Source organism: Dendropsophus ebraccatus, chromosome 1 (genome assembly GCF_027789765.1).
Source record: "Dendropsophus ebraccatus isolate aDenEbr1 chromosome 1, aDenEbr1.pat, whole genome shotgun sequence".
Lineage (NCBI taxonomy): Eukaryota > Metazoa > Chordata > Amphibia > Anura > Hylidae > Dendropsophus > Dendropsophus ebraccatus.
This window is the reverse complement of record NC_091454.1, coordinates 2,499,475-2,518,155: the sequence shown is the minus strand read 5'-3', so window position 1 is coordinate 2,518,155 and position 18,681 is coordinate 2,499,475. Positions and strand designations below refer to the sequence as shown.

The following is an 18,681-nucleotide window of genomic DNA, read 5'->3' as shown; positions in this document are numbered from 1 at the left end:
ACCCTGATGTGACCAGGTCAGTACAAGATGGCAATGAATAAATGCTCACGTTCTCCTGCGTGCAGCTAATGATTGGGAACGCGAGCGAGCACCCACATCACCTGCAGTGTCAGAGACAGGAGCGATGGCACGGACGCCCTGACCGCCAGTCCTGACAGTACCCCCCCCCCTCCACGAGGGGCCTCCGGACCCTAAGATCGCGGAGATGGTTTCCTCGGATTGCTTTGATGAAACAATCTTACTAACCGGGGTGCATGCACATCCCTAGCAGGGACCCAGGATCTATCCTCAGGACCGAATCCTCTCCAATGGATCAGGTATTGTAGAGAATTCCTTACCCTTCTTGAATCAAGAATTCTCTCTACTTCAAATTCAAGGTCTCCATCCACAACCGATGGAGGGGGAGGGTCAGGGAGGGGTATAACAGGGTCAACATAACGTTTAAACAAATTCTTATGAAACGTATTGTGAACACGCCATTCTGGAGGCAGCGCTACCTTGAAGGACACAGGATTAACAACAAAAAGGACCAACAAACCTAGGAGCAAATTTCAGAGAAGGAACCTTCAATTTGAGGTTTTTGGTAGACAGCAATACTTTATCTCCCACTAAAAGAGTTTCTGAGACTGTTCGTTTATTCTTGGAGTGGTGGACCATTCGGTTTTGTGATTTTTGCAAGTTCTGCTGAACTCGTGACCACACTGTGCACAGTAAGTTGGTTCTCGATTCTGCTCGGGGGGTATCAGAAACAGAAGAAGAAGAGAAGGAAAACCGGGGGTGGAAACCATAATTACAATAAAAGGTGATGTGAGTGTGGAAGAGCTGGTATGATTGTTGATTGCAAATTCTGCTTATGGGAGATATGAAGCCCACTGATGACAGTCAGAGATAAAGAGACGAAGGTATTGGATAAGTTCTTGATTCATCCTCTCCGTCTGCCCATTTGTTTCAGGGTGAAAGGCAGAAGAGAAAGACAATTTAACTTCCAATTTAGAACCAAAAGCACGCCAAAATTTTGATACAAACTGCACCCCTCTGTCAGACACCACCTCATCAGGAATACCATGGAGCCGAACCACATGCTGGATAATAGATCAGCTAACTCCTCAGCAGAAGGTAGATTTTTTAATGGAACGAAATGACCCATTTTAATGAACCGATCCACAACCACCCAGATGACGGTACACCCCTGGCATGGCGGTAGATCAGTAATAAAGTCCATAGAGAGATTGGACCAGGGTCTGTCTGATACTGGGAGCGGAAGAAGAGGGCCCTCAGGACGTCTCCTGGGGGTCTTTCCCCGCGCACAGACTTGACAGGCTTGGACAAAATCATAGACGTCACTAGTCATACGTGGCCACCAATAACTTTGTTTCAGTAAATCTGAAGTACCTCGAACACCTGGATGCCCTGCCAACACTGAGCAATGAGTCTCCTCTAACACTCCGAAACGACAAGAGAGGGGAACAAACAATTTGCCTTCCGGAAGGTCATTGGGAGCAGAATTTTGTTCAGCAAGAATTTGAGAGGAGAGGTGAGAGGAGACAGCTGCCAGTACTATACCTGGTGGTAAAATCTTACCAGATTCAGACTCAAAAACCTCAGGGGTACCGAAACTCCGGGATAAGGCATCTACCTTTACATTCTTTGTTCCCGGTCGGTGACTACAAAATTAAAGCGAGAGAAAAACAAGGCCCACCTGGCCTGACGAGCATTCAGACGTTTGGCATTATCAAGGTACACAAGATTTTTGTGGTCTGTTACCACTGTCACCGGATGAAGAGCTCCCTCCAAAAAATGGCGCCACACTTCAAATGCCCATTTGATGGCCAGGAGCTCGCGGTTTCCAATATCATAATTTCTTCCACAAGAAGAAAATTTCCTAGAGAAAAATGCACAAGGGAGAGTAGAGGACCCCTGAGATAACACTGCCCCCACATCAAACTCAGAAGCATCCACTTCAACCACGAAGGGACGTGAGTAATCTGGCTGAATTAACACAGGAGCAGAAGAGAAAGCCCTCTGAAGCTCTTCACATGCAGTATACGCAGCAGGGGACCAGTTAGCAGGGTCAGCCCCCTTGCGGGTAAGATCCGTTAGTGGTTTGGCGATTACGGAAAAATTCCTGATAAAGTTTCTGTAATAATTGGCAAAACCCAGAAATCGCTGAAGGGCTTTCAAGTTAGTGGGTCGGACCCAATCCGTAATCGCCTGAACCTTACCCGGATCCATCTGAACATCTGACGGAGTGACCACATAACTAGGGATGGTCCGAAACTGCCGAGGTTCGGGTCCGTATGAACCCGAACGCTTGGCATCAGATTCCCGCTGTCTGCCCGCTCCGTGGAGAGGGTGGATACAGCGGGAGGACCGCCTGGAAAACAGGCATACAGCCTATGGTTATGGCTGTATCCCAGTTTTCCAGGCGGTCCTCCCGCTGTATCCACCCTCTCCACAGAGCGGGCAGGCAGCGGGAATCATTACCGAGAGTTCGGGTTCGTACGAACCCGAACCAAACTCAGTTCGGACCATCCCTACACATAACCCAAAAATGAAATTTTTTGCACACAAAAAATACATTTTTCCACCTTAGCAAATAAGATTTTTTTTTTGTAGCCGAGATAAAATAAGACGGAGATGTTCATGATGGGAAACCAGATCTGGAGAGAAAACAAGAATGTCATCCAGGTAGACCACCATAAAGACCCCGATATAATCATGAAAAATGAAGACCGCGGGGGCATTGCACAGACCAAAAGGCATTACAAGATATTCAAGGTGCCCCAGAGGCATAATGAACGCGGTCTTCCATTCATCCCCCTCCCGGATCCGAATCAGGTTATAAGCTCCCCTAAAATCTAGTTTGGAGAACCATTGTGCCCCAGAAACCTGATTCAGAAGGTCGGGAATGAGGGGAAGTGGCCCAGAGTTCTTGACACTAATTTTGTTTAGTTCCCGGTAATCTAAGCATGGCCTTGGCCCACCGTCTTTCTTTTCAACAAAAAAGAAACCAGCCCCAGTTGGTGATTCAGAAGGTCAAACAGGCTCGGACTGGGCCACCGTGGGGCCGGGGAAATCCCTGGTGGGCCCCGAGCTGGAGTGGGACACAGGGCTGGAGACTGCAGCAATGTGGTCTCCAGCCGGGGCCCCGTGCTCCCGGGGGCCCCACTTGGTCGCCGGGTGCCGCACCTTCCTTTTTAACTGGGAGCGATCGTAACAATCGCTTCCAGTTAAATGTAGTGTGCTGATTGACAGCCATAGGCTTCCCGCGCTGTCAATCACTCTTGTGACCGCAAGCAGCGTTTGCTTGCGATCACAAGAGTGTCAGTGTCACCTCCGCCCCGGCCCCCGACAGATCAGCAGCATCCTGGTGAAGTCCCGGGCTGGGCAGCACGTCGCCTCTGAGTTCTGTGTGCGCGGTGGCGGCTGGGACTTCCGGCTGGGAGTGCGTACCAGAAGTTCCCAGCCGCCGCCGCGCACACTGAACTCAGAGGCGGCGTGCAGCCCGGGACTTCACCAGGATGCTGCTGACGTGAAGATAGAAGAAGAGACCCGCGACCAACGGGGGAGCGTGTTGTAAGGTGAGTTTTTTTTTTCAGAGGGGGACAACAGAAGGGGGCTATATGGGGGGCGGGGGGGCAACGAAAGGGGGCTTTATAGGGGGTGGACAACAAAAGGGGGCTGTTTAAGGGGTGGACAACAAAAGGGGGCTATATTGGGGGGAGAACAACAGAAGGGGGCTATATAGGGGGGAGAACAACAGAAGGGGACTATATAGGGGGGAGAACAACAGAAGGGGGCTATATAGGGGGGAGAACAACAGAAGGGAGCTATATGGGGGGGTGGACAACAAAAGGGAGCTATATAGGGGGGAGAACAACAAAAGGGGGCTATATGGGGGGGGACACCAGAAGGGGGCTATATAGGGGGGTGGACAACAGAAGGGGGCTATATAGGGGGGTGGACAACAGACGGGGGCTATATAGGGGGAGAACAACAGAAGGGGGCTTTATAGGGGGTTGACAACAGAAGGGGGCTATATAGGGGGGAGAACAACAGAAGGGGGCTATATAGGGGGGAGAACAACAGAAGGGGGCTTTATAGGGGGGGTGGACAACAGAAGGGGGCTATATAGGGGGGAGAACAACAGAAGGGGGCTATATAGGGGGGAGAACAACAGAAGGGGGCTTTATAGGGGGGAGAACAACAGAAGGGAGCTATATGGGGGGGAGAACAACAGAAGGGGGCTTTATAGGGGGGAGAACAACAGAAGGGGGCTATATAGGGGGGAGAACAACAGAAGGGGGCTATATAGGGGGGAGAACAACAGAAGGGGGCTATATAGGGGGGAGAACAACAGAAGGGGGCTATATAGGGGGAAGAACAACAGAAGGGGGCTATATAGGGGGGAGAACAACAGAAGGGGGCTATATAGGGGGATGAGAAATAGTGAAGGAAAAAGGACTATTGTGGTGAGCCCAGTATATTATACAAAAAGCAACACCAGGCGCCTCAGGACAGGATGCGGCCTCTGCACAACTAGATCCTGCATGTCGAGCATCTGAGGGAGGGACACAGCATCTCTTTCCCTTGAGAATATAGCCCGGCGGCATGCCACACATCATTGACATGCTAAGACATTTCTAAATCTGCCAAATTCATCATCCAAACAAGGGGGTATACTCCCTCCTGCCCCCCAGGTCTTAACCTTGCTGCCGTGCCTTACATCGGGGCAGGACAACGCCACATGTGTGACCTAAGGCTAATTGTTCATCAACTACATCTATCACCATATGATTCTCTGCACAACCACATATATAGGAAAGAGCCTATCATTAGGGGCTATCCTGGGAGCTCTGCTAACACAGACTGATCGCCACATCCTCTATACTACACCTACATAACCTACATCAGGACCATCAACACTCTCTATGGAACACCAGCTGCTTCCAAGACCATTTCCACACTAAGATGGTCCTCCAGACCACCGAAACCATAACACTTCCAGGATACCCCCCTGATGAACCTCTGTACACCACCGAGGGGAAACGCGTCGGAGTAACTGGAAGAAGTGGAAACTTGCTACACACTCCTAATATCATAGGAATTGTAGAGAGCACATACGATAGTATATACCAATGTTATATTCCTCATTATTGCCGTGTACTGACCTGAGACACCATCCTAGTCTCCTAACTCCCCTTACTGCACACCGGTCGCTGCCTATTTCACCAAAGCCATCGATCTGACATATATACTCCATACCTACATACCTGTATATGACGAATCAGTGCAGGGCCAGAAGCCGTCTGGTGGAGGACGCCTTACCCAGCGCTCCCTCAGCTAGTATAGGTAGGGTATAACAGGGTCACCTCACCCGCCAGCACCCGAGCTTTTATAATAACTCCATCACACCTCTATTGCACTTTCTATGTACTCTGCACTTTATGATCATCTAATAAAGCTGCTTATTGTATAATATGCCGGGCTCACCACAATAGTCCTTCTTCCTTCACTATTTCTTGTTTGCACTACAGACATACATATAGAATTATTCAGCCAGGTACCATCCTCTTTCCTTACTCCTAATATATAGGGGGATGGACAACAAAAGGGGGCCATCTATATGGGGGATGGGCAACATAAGGGGCTATCTATATGGGGGATGGATAACACAGGGGAGCCATTTATAAGGGGGACAACATAGGGGTGCCATTTATAAGGGAGACAACACAGGGGGGGGGTATACAATAGGGCATGCACAGAGGGGGTCATATACTATAGAGCAGTGATAGGGAACCTTGGCTCTCCAGCTGTTGCAAAACGACAGCTTTAGCTGTGGCTGTTCAGGCATGATGGGAGTTGTAGTCTTGCAACAGCTGGAGAGCCAAGGTTCCCTACCCCTGATATAGGGGATGCACAGAGTTTGTCATCTACTATAGGGGGACTGCACAGAGGGGGATTTCTACTATAGTAGATGCACATGGGGCCATCTATATGGAAGACTGAACAAGGGACCATATATAAGGTGTCTACAGAGAGGGGGTATATACTATAAGGGGGATATATATATATATATATATATTACATAGTGTCAGGGCTACCCACTGAAAGAGGGAGTAAAGGGGCCAATACAGATGTGCAGTGTGTAGAGAGATGAGGATGGTGACAGAGTGTGGAGCCTAATATGTCTGTCTGGCAGATTCTGTGGATTCGTGGTTCGGAGAAGTTCTCATAACGGCCCAGGGCAGATGGAGAAGAAGAGGAAAAGGGAAGAACTCCGATCAGAGAAGACGTCCCATGTGAGTCACTTGATGTTACTGCACTATAATGTATATGGTGTATAGAGCCTGTGTAGAGCTGGGGCCACCTCTATATGACTGGATGAGGTGATAGTGATCTGTGTACAGAGGATTTTATTTAGTAACAGTGGTGGGGTTAGTCAGTATGTGCTGGTACTAGTCAGTAGCAGCGGTGGTGTTAGTATGTGGTGGTATTAGTCAGTATGTGGTGGTATTAGTCAGTATGTGGTGGTATTAGTCAGTAGCAGCGGTGGTGTTAGCATGTGGTGGTATCAAGTAAGTATGTGGTGGTATTAGTGAGTAGCAGTGGTGGTGTTAGTCAGTACACAGTGGTTTTAGTCAGTATGTGGTAGTGTTAGTCAGTATGTGGTGGTATTAGTGAGTAGCAGTGGTGGTTAGTCAGTATGCGGTGGTGTTAGTCAGTATGTGGTGGTATTAGTGAGTAGCAGTGGTGGTGTTAGTCAGTATGTGGTGGTGTTAGTGAGTAGCAGTGGTGGTGTTAGTCAGTATGTGGTTGTGTTAGTCAGTATGTGGTAGTGTTATTCAATATGTGGTGGTATTAGTGAGTAGCAGTGGTGGTGTTAGTCAGTATGTGGTGGTGTTAGTCAGTATGTGGTGGTATTAGTGAGTAGCAGTGGTGGTGTTAGTCAGTATGTGGTGGTGTTAGTCAGTATGTGGTAGTGTTATTCAGTATGTGGTGGTATTAGTGAGTAGCAGTGGTGGTGTTAGTCAGTATGTGGTGGTATTATTTGTTACTTGTAATCTGGTAGTGTGTTTTATTGGATTTAGTATACTGGATTTGGTCAGTAACAACATGGTTGCGGTGTGGCGGTAATGTTTTCCTCTTGTATACTGGTAATATTGGTCATAGTATACAGGATTTGGTCAACACCAGTATGGCGGTAATATGTATGGTGATAATATTTCCTATATACTGGTATTATTGGTAATATCAGTTTTGGTATACAGTATCTGGTCAGTAACAGTATGGCGGTAATATGTATGGTGATAATATTTCCTATATACTGGTATTATTGGTAATATCAGTTTTGGTATACAGTATCTGGTCAGTAACAGTATGGCGGTAATATGTATGGTGATAATATTTCCTATATACTGGTATTATTGGTAATATCAGTTTTGGTATACAGTATCTGGTCAGTAACAGTATGGCGGTAATATGTATGGTGATAATATTTCCTATATACTGGTATTATTGGTAATATTAGTTTTGGTATACAGTATCTGGTCAGTAACAGTATGGCGGTAATATGTATGGTGATAATATTTCCTATATACTGGTATTATTGGTAATATCAGTTTTGGTATACAGTATCTGGTCAGTAACAGTATGGCGGTAATATGTGTGGGGATATTTGCTCTTTATATCCTGGTGTCATTGGTGGCTGTATGACTTTTGTATCTAAGTATAAAGTGTTATCATGCAAAGAAAATTGTCTTATAGCCCAATTACATCGGCCAATTATCGGTAACAAGCGCTCCTAGGAAGCCCCATGTAACAGTGCCAGAGATCAGCTGACAAATGCCCCATAGTCGGCTGATTTGATCTTTTGTGCGGCTGTAATAATCATTGCTGTCGGCCGCACATCTGTGTATTCCTGCCCTGCTGATTAGCCATCATTTGCTGCCCTACACTGCCCCATATCACCCAGTGTTACTGGACCCTCATTAATGTTACCATAGATAAGTGCGGTGGCTGAAGGGTGGGCCCTAAGAAGGATTTCCCCTGGTGGGCCCAAGGACTCCAGTCCGACACTGAGGTTGAATATGCCCAATAGCCAAACTTTCATCTATATACTCCTTCAGAGACTTCCTTTCTGGTACAGACAGATTATATATACCACCCTTAGGCAGCTTGACATTGGGCAAGAGATCAATTTTACAATGAAAATCCCTGTGAGGAGGAAGAACTTGAGACAAAGGTTTGGAAAAATCTGAGATGAAATGCGGGATTACGAGCCACTGTGGTACAGAGAGAAACATGTGAGAGATGGGGCTCACACTGAGGACCCCAACAAACCAGATCCAGAGTTACCCAGTCAACTACGGGATTGTGTTCCTGGAGCCAGGGGAGGCCCAAGATGACGTCCACAGACAAATGTTTCCTAACTAGAAAGGAACAATATTCCTCATGCAGTGCCCCCACCTTCAACTTAATCTGGGGATGCGAAATTAGACCAGAGCAGCACGCAATGGGGTCAAATCCACACTAGACACCTGGGCAGGAGGGGACAGCGGAATCATGGAAGGCAAAACCTGGGAGACAAAGTCATAGTCAATGAAATGTACAGCTGCACCAGAATCCAACAAAGCCTGACCTGGACCTCAACAGTGCAGGGCAGGAACATTGTAGAAATTTTAGGGAGTACCTGAGCTCCTAGGCAGTCCTCCCGACCACTACCTAGGAGCGGAAGGTTTCCCCGAGAGACAACAAATGGGAAATGGCTACTGCAGGTCGATCTGGTTCATCATAAATCTGTCCCAGAGCAGAGAAAAAGTCGTCTAGTGAAGAGCGCAGAGGTGTCAGAAGGTAAAGAGCCCAAGTCTGTGGGTCACCCCGCAGGAGAGACATCACCACCCCCACCTTCTGCACTTCAGTCTCAGAGGACCAAGGACGTAAAGAAAAATATAATTTACATCCTTCCCGAAATAAAAAAAATTCTTACAGACACCAGAAAAAAGGTTGGGAAGGGACCTTAGGTTCAGGTGCAGGTGACTGAACAGCCAGAGATGGCACCGGGGCCGAGTCCTGCCCGCTTTCCTGGACCTGAAGGCGGGTAGTCAGATCTTGGACCAATCTGGTCAAGGCCTGGACCGGTGAGACCACAGCTGACATAGGCTCCATGGGTGGAATGAATGTAGCTGGTCGTGTGCAGGTTGCAGGTCTGTTTTGGGCCAGTGTTTCTGTCCGGGCCGGGATAAACAGACAACAGAGGAACGTGAGCCCTGCACTTACCCCGACCTCTGTCCCTGCCTATTGCCCCCCCCCCCACACTAGACCGGGGGGCGACAACCACGAAGACTGCGTATACACTGACTAGGGTGCAGGGGACGGGAGACAAGAGACAGACAAACACAGAAGAATTGTCAAACAGGCCGAGTCAAAACCAGGAAAGAGCGTCAGGACAAAATCAGACAGCTAAGAAAGGTCAAAACCAACCGGTAGCGAGGTACAAAGGGGTCAGGCAAGAGAGAAGGTCAGAGGACAGAGCAAGGTCAGGACTGCAGAGATCAGCTCACCAAGCTAGCTAGTGCAGAGATACCAAACACTGGCAGTAAGCAGCCTGTTAGCAGAGCTTAACCCTTTGAGGACCAGGCCCAAAATGACCCAGTGGACCGCGCAAATTTTGATCTTAATGTTTCCGTTTTTCCCTCCTCCCCTTCTAAGAGCTCTAGCACTCTCAGTTTTCTATCTACAAGCCATGTAAGTGCTTGTTTTTTACAGGAATAGTTGTACTTTGTAATGGCGTCATTCATTTTACCATAACATGTATGATGGAATCCCAAATATATTATGTATGATGGAACCCCAAATATATTATGTATGATGGAACCCCAAATATATTATGTATGATGGAACCCCAAATATATTATGTATGATGGAATCCCAAATATATTATTTATGAAGATATAAATAGGTGAAATCGTAAGAAAGAATGCAATATGGTAACGTTTGGGGGGTTCCTGTGTCTACGTAATGCACTATATGGTAACAGCGACATGATACTATTATTCTATAGGTCTGAACACAACCATATGCAGGTTACACAGATTCTCTAATGTTATATATTTTTTTTAAATGAAATCCTTTTTTTTTGGCAATTAATTATAAATAAAATGGGACTATTGTGACGCTTATAACGGTTTTATTTTTTCACCTACAGGGCTGTATGGGGTGTCATTTTTTCCGCCATGATCTCTAGTTTTTATTAATACCATATTTGTGAAGATCGGACGTTTTGATCACTTTTTATTAATTTTTTTATATATATAATGTAACATAAAATCGGTAATCCGCGCACTTTTTTCCCTCTTTTCGTGTACGCCGTTTACCGTTCGCAATGACGCTTGTTATATTTTAATAGATCGGACAATTACGCACGCTACGGTATATTATATGTTTATCTATTTATTTATTTTTATATGTTTTATTTATATAATGGGAAAGGGGGGGTGATTTCAACTTTTATTGGGGGAGGGGTTTTGGGGTAGTGTGTGTGTGTTTTTAACTGTTTTTTTTTTACACATTTGAAGTCCCTTTGGGGGACTTTTACATTCACTACTTGGATTTTTACACTGATGAATGCTATGCCATAGGCCTAGCATTGATCAGTGTTATCGGCGATCTGCTCATTGAGCCTGCCTGTGCAGGCTCAGTGACCAGAGCGCCGATCGGACCGCACGGAGGCAGGTGAGAGAGCTCCGGCGGCCCGTTTTACCGATCGGGACCCCCGCAGTCACACTGCGGGGGTCCCGATCGGTAAGTGACAGGGGACTCCCCCTGTCACTTACACTTAAACGCCGCGGTCGCGCCGCGATCGCGGCGTTTAAGGAGTTAATGACACGCGGCAGCGCGATCGCTGCAGCGTGTCATTACCGGTGGGGTCCCGGCTGCTGATTGCAGCCGGCCCCCACCTGCTATGAAGCGCGCTCCGCACCGGAGCGCGCTTCATAGCGGGAGAAACACCCAGGGCGTACAGTTACGCCCTAGGTCGTCTGGGGACAGACTTCCATGGCGTAACTATACGCCCTGGGTCGTCTAAGGGTTAAAGTGTCACTGTCGTGAATTTTTTTTTTGCAGAAATCAATAGTCCAGGCGATTTTAAGAAACTTTGTAACTGGGTTTATTATCCGAAAAATGCATTTTTATCATGAAAAATCAGTTTGAAGCTCTCCCCCCTGTCTTCATTGTTCTCCTATGGAGAGAGCTAAAGAAAAGACCAAAACAGGACAACAAAGAGTTAATCTACAAATCCCTCAAGGGATATCTCCTGTGACAGTCACCAGTGACCTGTCTGAGCTCGGATTACAGCTGTCACCCAGCTCCGTGCCTGTAATCCTCTGTTATCTGCTTTCTGCTGCCGGCTAACTCCCTCCCTCCTTCCTCCTCCCCCCTCCCCTCTCTATAGGAGCAGACAGGGGACGTCTCCTGCAACAAGTCACAATTTTCAGATTTTTCAGAGTGGATGAAAAAGTGGAAGGAGGGGGGGACCTGGGAAAAGGCTTTTTACATGCAGATAATGGCAGATTTGGCTAATAAACCCAATTACAAAGTTTCTTAAAATCGCCTGGACTATTGATTTCTGCAAAAAAAAAAAAAAAAATACGACAGTGACTCTTTAAATGCAGACTGGAGCCCCACAGGTGAGAGCAGGAGAACTCCAGAGATGAATTAACCCTGATGTGACCAGGTCACTACAAGATGCCAATAAATAAATGCTCACATTCTCCTGCGTGCAGCTAATGATTGAGAACGCGAGCGAGCACCCACATCACCAGCAGTGTCAGAGACAGGAGCGATGGCACGGACGCCATGAGCGCCAGTCCTGACATGCTGTGTGTATAGGTGTGCGGCTAGTGTGTATAGTTGCTGGTGCTTTGTATAGGTGCTGGTGCTGTGTGTATAGGTGCTGGGTGTATAGGTGCTGGTGCTTTGTATAGGTGCTGGGTGTATAGGTGCTGTGTGTATAGGTGCTGGTGCTGTGTGTATAGGTGCTGGTGCTGTGTGTATAGGTGCTGGGTGTATAGGTGCTGGTGGTGTGTGTATAGATGCTGTGTGTATAGATGCTGTGTGTATAGGTGCTGGTGCTGTGTGTATAGGTGCTGGGTGTATAGGTGCTGGTGCTGTGTGTATAGGTGCTGTGTGTATAGATGCTGTGTGTATAGGTGCTGGTGCTGTGTGTATAGGTGCTGTGTGTATAGGTGCTGGTGCTGTGTGTATAGGTGCTGGTGCTGTGTGTATAGGTGCTGGGTGTATAGGTGCTGGGTGTGTAGGTGCTGGTGCTGTGTGTATAGGTGCGGGTGCTGTGTGTATAGGTGCTGTGTGTATAGGTGCTGGTGCTGTGTGTATAGGTGCTGGGTGTATAGGTGCTGGGTGTATAGGTGCTGGTGCTGTGTGTATAGGTGCTGGTGCTGTGTGTATAGGTGCTGGGTGTATAGGTGCTGGTGCTGTGTGTATAGGTGCTGGTGCTGTGTGTATAGGTGCTGGTGCTGTGTGTATAGGTGCTGGTGCTGTGTGTATAGGTGCTGTGTGTGTATAGGTGCTGGTGCTGTGTGTATAGGTGCTGTGTGTATAGGTGCTGGTGTTGTGTGTATGTGTGTATAGGTGCTGGTGCTGTGTGTATAGGTGCTGGTGCTGTGTGTATAGGTGCTGGTGCTGTGTGTATAGGTGCTGGGTGTATAGGTGCTGGTGCTGTGTGTATAGGTGCTGGTGCTGTGTGTATAGGTGCTGTGTGTATAGGTGCTGGTGCTGTGTGTATAGGTGCTGGTGCTGTGTGTATGTGTGTATAGGTGCTGGTGCTGTGTGTATGTGTGTATAGGTGCTGGTGCTGTGTGTATAGGTGCTGGTGCTGTGTGTATAGGTGCTGGTGCTGTGTGTATAGGTGCTGGTGCTGTGTGTATAGGTGCTGTGTGTATAGGTGCTGGTGCTGTGTGTATAGGTGCTGTGTGTATAGGTGCTGGTGCTGTGTGTATAGGTGCTGGTGCTGTGTGTATAAGTGCTGGTGCTGTGTGTATAGGTGCTGGTGCTGTGTGTATAGATGCTGTGTGTGTAGGTGCTGGTGCTGTTTGTATAAGTGCTGGTGCTGTGTGTATAGGTGCTGTGTGTATAGGTGCTGGTGCTGTGTGTATAGGTGCTGGTGCTGTGTGTATAGGTGCTGTGTGTATAGGTGCTGGTGTTGTGTGTAAAGGTGCTGGTGCTGTGTGTTTAGGTCCTGGTGCTGTGTGTATAGGTGCTGGTGCTGTGTGTATAGGTGCTGGTGCTGTGTGTATAGGTGCTGTGTGTATAGGTGCTGGTGCTGTGTGTATAGGTGCTGGTGCTGTGTGTATAGGTGCTGTGTGTATAGGTGCTGGTGTTGTGTGTATGTGTGTATAGGTGCTGGTGCTGTGTGTATAGGTGCTGGTGCTGTGTGTATAGGTGCTGGTGCTGTGTGTATAGGTGCTGGTGCTGTGTGTATAGGTGCTGGGTGTATAGGTGCTGGTGCTGTGTGTATAGGTGCTGGTGCTGTGTGTATAGGTGCTGTGTGTATAGGTGCTGGTGCTGTGTGTATAGGTGCTGGTGCTGTGTGTATGTGTGTATAGGTGCTGGTGCTGTGTGTATGTGTGTATAGGTGCTGGTGCTGTGTGTATAGGTGCTGGTGCTGTGTGTATAGGTGCTGGTGCTGTGTGTATAGGTGCTGTGTTTATAGGTGCTGTGTGTATAGGTGCTGGTGCTGTGTGTATAGGTGCTGGTGCTGTGTGTATAGGTGCTGGTGTGAGCAGAGATAGACAAGTCTGGTGCATTAGTATAAACATATAACAGCTTTACTGTAGAGCTTTCCAGGTTAACAGGATGCGTCTCACAGACAGTAGAAATCAATACACACTTGTGAGTGTTGAAGGAGTTGTAGTAGTGCTTGTAGAGAGTAGAGAAGAGGAGTTTACCAGAGGAGCCCTAAACCCAGTGTAGCCTTGTACTCTTCCTGAACCTTTGGTAGATATGTTTAGTGAAGTGATACTTGTACTCACGTTTAGACCATGTCTGACCACCTTCTTATCTCTGGTATCGTAGAACCAGTCCCAGTACGGTAGTACGAGCCACTTACCTGCACTGCGCAGTAGGACACGTAGACCTTTTTGTACTGGTAGCTTTGTCCTACTGAGGTCAGTTCCTATTTCTTCAGGATACTGCTCTGCACTCTTGAGACGAGTTCCTGACGTGGGTCAGGGTGTTCCTTGTTGGCTACTCTCCCTTGTTGGTGCTCAGCATATTGAAAGTGTTAGTGTTATTAGAAGAAGAGTTGGTCTCTAATTGCATTTGCTCACTGAACGCTAGACTCAACTGACTCGTCCCTGACAAAGGTCCTGACATAAGCCAGGCCCTGGATTTACTTCTGTCTGGACGGTTTTCTTTGTGTCCTCTCTCACTGAGAATCTAAGTAGAACTGACTGCACTTCCTCCACCAGTGACTCCTCCTACAGTGGCTTTTGTGTACCGTGGCCTGCAGTCTCTGAACTGCGGGGGTCCCTGTATAGTGGGGGTTGGGGTAGCGGTCCCGTGGTTGGTTTTCTATGATGTGCGGCAGTCTCTAGAGTGTGGATTGGGGGTGGTGGTCCTGTGGCCGGATGTCTCTGATCTGCCAGGGTCTCTGTATAGTGAGGGTTGGGGGTCCTGAGGCCGGATGTCTCTGACCTGCGGGGGTCTCTGTATAGTGAGGGTTGGGGGTCCCGTGGCCGGATGTCTCTGACCTGCGGGGGTCTCTGTATAGTGAGGGTTGGGGGTCCCGTGGCCGGATGTCTCTGACCTGCAGGGGTCTCTGTATAGTGGGGGTTGGTGATCCCGTGGCCGGATGTCTCTGACCTGGGGGTCTCTGTATAGTGAGGGTTGGGGGTCCTGTGGCCGGATGTCTCTGACCTGGGGGTCTCTGTATAGTGAGGGTTGGGGGTCCCGTGGCTGGATGTCTCTGACCTGGGGGGGGTTTGTATTGTGGGGGTTGGGGTTCCAGTGGCTGGATGTCTCTGACCTGGGGGGTCTCTGTATAGTGAGGGTTAAGGGTCCCGTGGCCGGATGTCTCTGACCTGGGGGGGTCTCTTTATAGTGAGGGTTGGGGGTCCTGTGGCCGGATGTCTCTGACCTGGGGGTCTCTGTATAGTGAGGGTTGGGGGTCCCGTGGCCGGATGTCTCTGACCTGCAGGGGTCTCTGTATAGTGAGGGTTGGGGGTCCTGTGGCCGGATGTCTCTGACCTGGGGGTCTCTGTATAGTGAGGGTTGGGGGTCCTGTGGCCGGATGTCTCTGACTTGCGGGGGTCTCTGTATTGTGAGGGTTGGGGTTCCAGTGGCCGGATGTCTCTGACCTGCGGGGGTCTCTGTATAGTGAGGGTTGGGGGTCCTGTGGCTGGATGTCTCTGACCTGCGGGGGTCTCTGTATAGTGAGGGTTGGTGATCCCGTGGCTGGATGTCTCTGATCTGCAGGGGTCTCTGTATAGTGAGGGTTGGGGGTCCTGTGGCCGGATGTCTCTGATCTGCCAGGGTCTCTGTATAGTGAGGGTTGGGGGTCCTGTGGCCGGATGTCTCTGACCTGGGGGGGTCTCTGTATAGTGAGGGTTGGGGGTCCCGTGGCCGGATGTCTCTGACCTGGGGGGGTCTCTGTATAGTGAGGGTTGGGGGTCCTGTGGCCAGATGTCTCTGACCTGCGGGGGTCTCTGTATAGTGAGGGTTGGGGGTCCTGTGGCCGGATGTCTCTGTATAGTGAGGGTTGGGGGTCCTGTGGCCGGATGTCTCTGACCTGGGGGGGTCTCTGTATAGTGAGGGTTGGGGGTCCTGAGGCCGGATGTCTCTGACCTGGGGGGGTCTCTGTATAGTGAGGGTTGGGGGTCCTGAGGCCGGATGTCTCTGACCTGGGGGGGTCTCTGTATAGTGAGGGTTGGGGGTCCTGTGGCCGGATGTCTCTGGCCTGGGGGGGTCTCTGTATAGTGAGGGTTGGGGGTCCTGTGGCCGGATGTCTCTGACCTGGGGGGGTCTCTGTATAATGAGGGTTGGGGGTCCTGTGGCCGGATGTCTCTGACCTGGGGGGGTCTCTGAATAGTGAGGGTTGGGGGTCCTGTGGCCGGATGTCTCTGACCCGCGGGGGTCTCTGTATAGTGAGGGTTGGGGGTCCTGTGGCCGGATGTCTCTGACCTGGGGGGGTCTCTGTATAGTGAGGGTTGGGGGTCCTGAGGCCGGATGTCTCTGACCGGGGGGGGTCTCTGTATAGTGAGGGTTGGGGGTCCTGAGGCCGGATGTCTCTGACCTGGGGGGGTCTCTGTATAGTGAGGGTTGGGGGTCCTGAGGCCGGATGTCTCTGACCTGGGGGGGTCTCTGTATAGTGAGGGTTGGGGGTCCTGTGGCCGGATGTCTCTGACCTGGGGGGGTCTCTGTATAGTGGGGGTTGGGGGTCCTGTGGCCGGATGTCTCTGACCTGGGGGGGTCTCTGTATAGTGAGGGTTGGGGGTCCTGTGGCCGGATGTCTCTGACCTGGGGGGGGTCTCTGTATAGTGAGGGTTGGGGGTCCTGTGGCCGGATGTCTCTGACCTGGGGGGGTCTCTGTATAGTGAGGGTTGGGGGTCCTGTGGCCGGATGTCTCTGACCTGGGGGTCTCTTCTTACCAGACGTGCTGTTTCTATGAGAGAAGGATAAGTTATAATTGCCCCCCCCCCCCCCCACCGCAGTTAACCCTCTCCCTCCCTCGTCCCCGCTATCAGTTACTGCAGGAGACGTAGTGGATTGCTTTAGCTTTCTTCTCGATTCTCTTCTCGCTCGGTTGTCGCAGGTCAGAGGTCACAGTTAGTTTTGGCTCCTGTTTGATGTCCCTGACTATGGTGCCAGGACCGGCTGTACCTGGCACATTACCCTGAGGGTGCAGCCCGGGCCTCCAGGGACAGTCAGTCCTAGGACAGGACCCAGCAGACCCTCCCCCCCTCACGTCACCGCTAACTGCAGGAAAACGTCCAGACTGAGGACCGACTCATCTGCTGCCGGGGAACTTCAGAGAACTACAGCTCCGGAGACGAGGACTGACAGCAACCGAGTGCAGGGACCATCGAGAACTACAGCTCCGGAGACGAGGACTGACAGCAACCGAGTGCAGGGACCACTGAGAACTACAGCTCCGGAGACGAGGACTGACAGCAAATGAGTGCAGGGACCATCGAGAACTACAGCTCCGGAGACGAGGACTGACAGCAACCGAGTGCAGGGACCATCGAGAACTACAGCTCCGGAGACGAGGACTGACAGCAACCGAGTGCAGGGACCATCGAGAACTACAGCTCCGGAGACGAGGACTGACAGCAACCGAGTGCAGGGACCATCGAGAACTACAGCTCCGGAGACGAGGACTGACAACAACCGAGTGCAGGGACCACTGAGAACTACAGCTCCGGAGACGAGGACTGACAGCAACCGAGTGCAGGGACCACTGACAACTACAGCTCCGGAGACGAGGACTGACAGCAACCGAGTGCAGGGACCACTGAGAACTACAGCTCCGGAGACGAGGACTGACAACAACCGAGTGCAGGGACCACTGAGAACTACAGCTCCGGAGACGAGGACTGACAGCAACCGAGTGCAGGGACCACTGAGAACTACAGCTCCAGAGACGAGGACTGACATCAAACGAGTGCAGGGACCACTGAGAACTACAGCTCCGGAGACGAGGACTGACAACAACCGAGTGCAGGGACCACTGAGAACTACAGCTCCGGAGACGAGGACTGACAACAACCGAGTGCAGGGACCACTGAGAACTACAGCTCCGGAGACGAGGACTGACAACAACGAGTGCAGGGACCACTGAGAACTACAGCTCCGGAGACGAGGACTGACAGCAACCGAGTGCAGGGACCACTGAGAACTACAGCTCCGGAGACGAGGACTGACAGCAACTGAGCACGGGTCCCATCACAGTGCAGGGAAGGCTCTGTCTGTGCTCAGGACTGCAGGGAGGTGCAGGGAGGTGCAGGGAGGTGCAGGGAGCGGTCACTCTGGGGTCCGGAGAGAGAGAAGACATTTATATCTATAGGTGGAACCATCAGATCTCTACTATGTGGAGTTACGGTAAGTGATCAGTGCAGATGGAAGAAGATAGTCACCGCTGATCTCTAGTGATGTCACCGCTGATCTCTAGTGATGTCACCGCTGGTCTCTAGTGATGTCACCGCTGATCTCTAGTGATGTCACCGCTGGTCTCTAGTGATGTCACCGCTGGTCTCTAGTGATGGATAGGCTCAGTGTCGTACTGGAGTGCCTTGGCCCACCAGGGGAAATCATTCTTGGGGCCCACCCTTCTGCCACCGCACTTATCTATGGTAACATTAACATGGGGTGATATGGGGCAGCATAGGGCTGCAAATGATTACTAATCAGCAGGGCAGGGGATGTGCAGCCGACAGCAATGATCTTAGCCGCACAAAAGATCAAATCAGCCGACTATGGGGCATTTGCTGGCATGTCAGCCGATCTCTGGCACTGTTACATGGGGCTTCCTAGGAGCACTTGTTACCGATTATTGGCCGGTGTAATTGGGCTATAAGACAATATTCTTTGCATGATAGCACTGTATACTTAGATACAAGTCATACAGCCACCAATAACACCAGTATATAAAGAGCAAATATCCCC

The 18,681-nt window shown here is 50.0% G+C and overlaps 1 protein-coding gene across 1 annotated transcript in view; it reads left to right on the top strand.

Annotated features, from left to right (window-relative positions):
* Positions 1-16,970: 16,970 nt before the first annotated feature.
* KCNJ8 (potassium inwardly rectifying channel subfamily J member 8) overlaps positions 16,971-18,681 on the top strand; it is a 29,283-nt gene continuing 27,572 nt past the window's right edge. Inside the window, exon 1 of the mRNA XM_069963734.1 lies at positions 16,971-18,117. The gene's annotated coding sequence lies outside the window, so the exon portion shown is untranslated. The remainder of the gene's footprint in view (positions 18,118-18,681) is intronic.